The sequence below is a fragment of the Palaemon carinicauda genome, chromosome 2, assembly GCF_036898095.1.
Source record: "Palaemon carinicauda isolate YSFRI2023 chromosome 2, ASM3689809v2, whole genome shotgun sequence".
NCBI classification, from domain to species: Eukaryota; Metazoa; Arthropoda; class Malacostraca; order Decapoda; family Palaemonidae; genus Palaemon; species Palaemon carinicauda.
The window spans coordinates 7,061,474-7,064,828 of record NC_090726.1 but is presented as its reverse complement, the minus strand read 5'-3'; the positions used below and the strand labels follow the sequence as shown (position 1 = coordinate 7,064,828).

General features: G+C 38.2%; 2 protein-coding genes across 3 annotated transcripts in view; both read right to left on the bottom strand.

The window, feature by feature from the left end:
- The window catches only part of LOC137623203 (uncharacterized), a 7,605-nt gene extending 5,295 nt beyond the window's left edge, over window positions 1-2,310 (bottom strand). Inside the window, exon 1 of the mRNA XM_068353921.1 lies at window positions 2,214-2,310. The gene's annotated coding sequence lies outside the window, so the exon portion shown is untranslated. The remainder of the gene's footprint in view (window positions 1-2,213) is intronic.
- Window positions 1-2,338, bottom strand: part of LOC137623193 (macrophage mannose receptor 1-like) — a 47,584-nt gene extending 45,246 nt beyond the window's left edge. For both annotated transcript variants that reach the window (XM_068353897.1, XM_068353907.1), the window contains exon 1: window positions 2,311-2,338. The gene's annotated coding sequence lies outside the window, so the exon portion shown is untranslated. The remainder of the gene's footprint in view (window positions 1-2,310) is intronic.
- Between the last annotated feature and the right edge of the window lie 1,017 nt (window positions 2,339-3,355).

Sequence of the window (3,355 nt, the reverse complement as noted above, 5' to 3'; positions counted from 1 at the left end):
AAACATCTCCATTTCAAGATGAAGGACACCGCAGTTCTTGCTCAACATTACAACAAGGTTAATAGGGCTCCACAATATCTCACTGGGCAATCGTTACCTCCAAAAGTAATAAAAGGGAAAACAAACATGTTCAAATCACATTTTTGTTAAACTAATGATCTTCTAAGAAGCTAGGAGGACGCTCCAAAATCAAACCATTGTTCTTTTGTCTTGGGTAGTGCTGTAGTCTCTGAACCATGGTCTTCCACTGTCTTAAGCTAAAGTTCCCTTGCTTGAGGGTATACTCAGGCTCACTATTCTATCAGTTTCTTTTTTTTTTCCTCACTGGGCTATTTTGTCAGTTGGAGCACCTTGGCTTGTAGCATCCTGCTTTTCCAACTATAGTGAATTCTTTTTAGTGAGGCAGATTTGCACCGACTCGCAGGGGTGCCCTTATAGCTCGGAAAAATTTCCTGTTGGACAAGATAATTGTAACCAATCAGAGAGCAGGAAACTTTTCTGAGCTAAAAGGGCACCGCTGCGAGTCGGTGCAAATGCGCAAATTGAGTGTAAGGTTTTTGCTGAGCTAATAATAATAATAATAATAATAATAACTACTAGATAGGTGCAACTCGGGACGGGTATTATGTTTGGAACATTTAGTTTCCCTCGTTGAATGTCGCTCACTATAAGGCTAATTGATTTTTTATGTTTTTCAAGAAGAGCTACGTGGCAGCCGTGGCTTTTCTATTGCAGGTATTAAAATGGAAATTGGCAGGGTCAGAGAAAATATGTTTAATATCAATCCTTGAAATTTTTTTTTGAATAATATGTAAATTAGTTTAAGAGCCATTTACTACAGCGCCGAAAATAACCATTCCACTCAACAAAAAAAATTCTGCTGGGGCTTTTCTATAGCAGATATCAACATGGAAATTGTCAGAGACAAAGTAAATGTCAATTCGATGAATCCCTAAAAATTTCATTTAGATATGTGAATTAGTGTAGGAGAGATTTACGTCGCCGCTGAAAATCAGCATCTAGGGCTTTCTAGGCCATACCGAAAAATGGCTGCTATGACTTTTCCATGGCGTTTATCTATATGAAAATTGAAATGCTTGTAGTTCACATAACCCTCAATGAACCCCGTGAAAATCATTTGGATACCCGTAAAACTCTAGGCGGAGTTTACTAGCCCAGATGGATTTTTTAACTAAATAGGGTAATTGTTGTAAAAAAAAAAAATTTACCACCAGGTGATGTCTATAAGAGGCATGAACGTGGAATTTGTCAGAAACCAAGGTTTTGTATATCATTACAGGAGTTATTGGCCCCGCTGCTGATAATATCAGCTTCCCCCACCCCCGCCCTCCCTCCGAACTCTACAGCGAAAAGGAATGACCGGACTATGAGGTCGGGTGAGTTTTCTTTAAAAAGAAATTGTTGTTTCATATAGGGTTACTCACATCGTTCGCGACAATAATAGTAATTATATCATGAGGTTAAGAATTACATAATTAGATTAGCCCACACCTTAGAGGCCGAATGAAGGACGATTGGTGGAAACTGGAATAGCTACGCGTAATAATCATTACTAACATGCAAGTACGTTTTGTTTTTGTTACCGCGCATATTTTCTGTTTGATAGTAATATTATCTGAAAAGTTACGTGGGGATTTTTATGAATATTTTACCATTTGTAAAGTGGTAGTAACTGGTATTATTCTGAAAAATATTTGCGTTTTATTTAGAAGTAACATTTAGGGAACCAAGGTTTGACCAACCAATACCCTGCACACCATTGTCTAAGATTTTAGTAACCACATGTATTACTCATTTACTAACAGTGAAACAAGATATTATATTTTGGCAAGAAGAGACCTTTCAATAAAGAGAATTGCGATCTCCGATTACTCTCATTGTGGGAAATGCTATCTGTAGAAGGCAAGATACAGACTACAAATATTAGGAACAATTATGCGTGAATGACATATGCTTGTTTTGATAAGTTTTTCGCATCACATGGTTTTAAAGGGGAATTCTCTTTATATCTGAGGTTCTAGGGTCACTCAAGAAGTGACTTAGCCAATGCATAAGAATAGCTAAGTAACTCTCATATTCTTCTTAGGGGCCAATCTATTCTGAGTAGCTACGGCAGCACAGAGACAAAAAACCTACGCTAATCTAATCTACAAATGTTCTTTTCCTTCAAAAAATTAGCTCATCCAACTTACTTGACTTTGTTATTGTATCATGCACTCAAAGAATCAGAAATTTCAACCAATAGAAAACTCCAAGATGGCGTTTTAGGGCCAAATTGGTACTATTTACCTTTGCGCGTCACTGAGATTATCCGAACTCCTTTATACTGAAGAAGCCGAATGATTGTCATCAGGTTTTATTGTAAACGTTATCTTATCATAATTATCCGTCAGAGCATTCTATGAGAATTGATAAGCCCTCTTTATCAAATAAGACATTTTTTATATTCGTAAAGTATCGTGTATATTTATTTTTTACTTTTAAATAAAAAGAGGAAAATGGGTAGTCATAATAACTCCACGCTTTGGGGTTTTAATATTCTATTGGAAAGGTCCCAGCTTAGTAATCTCGATAGTTTTTAGTAGTGTCTGCAAACGCACCATCCTTGTGAGCTAGTGATTTGAGGGCGGTCGGTCCGGGAAAGCCTATAGATCTACCTGCTGAGTCATCAGCAGCCATTGTCTGGCCCTCCCTATTACTAGCTTAATAGAGATTGGACTTGAGCTCTGATCATATGGGTATATGGGCAGTCTATAGAGCATTGTCCTGTCCCTTGCCTCTGCCATTCATGAACGACCTTTATGCTCGTTTCACAAGGGCGGTTTTGTTCGCGGAGATTAGAAATCAATGAAGATCAATTAGGCGCTTCAAACGCTGGCCGCTCGGAAAATTTTCCGCGCGGCAATGATTTACTAACTGCATACACTGTTTACGCGCGCGGTTTCGCTTGGGGAAAATCCTCCCTTATGAAGACATGCCTCCTAATGAGCGAAAATTTTACCTGGCTGAAAAAGATTCGTTCATGTGAAACGAGCCTAATAGTGCTTACATATATTTCTATATAAAAAATATCACATTGGCATACGAACGAGTTATATACTGTATATACGGATTATAGGACCACGAGGAAAGTGGATCACAGGGTCCGCTTTAGTAGACTTGCTTTAGAATGGCTTACAGTGAAGATAAAAGATCGTACACTCCAGGGTCTCACTCTCTTTGTGGTTCTAAACTTAGGTATATCTATCACGTTAAATGTCATGTGACAGTGGTCATATTGATAGACACACATGCACTCTAACGCACATACACAAACACACACACACACACACAC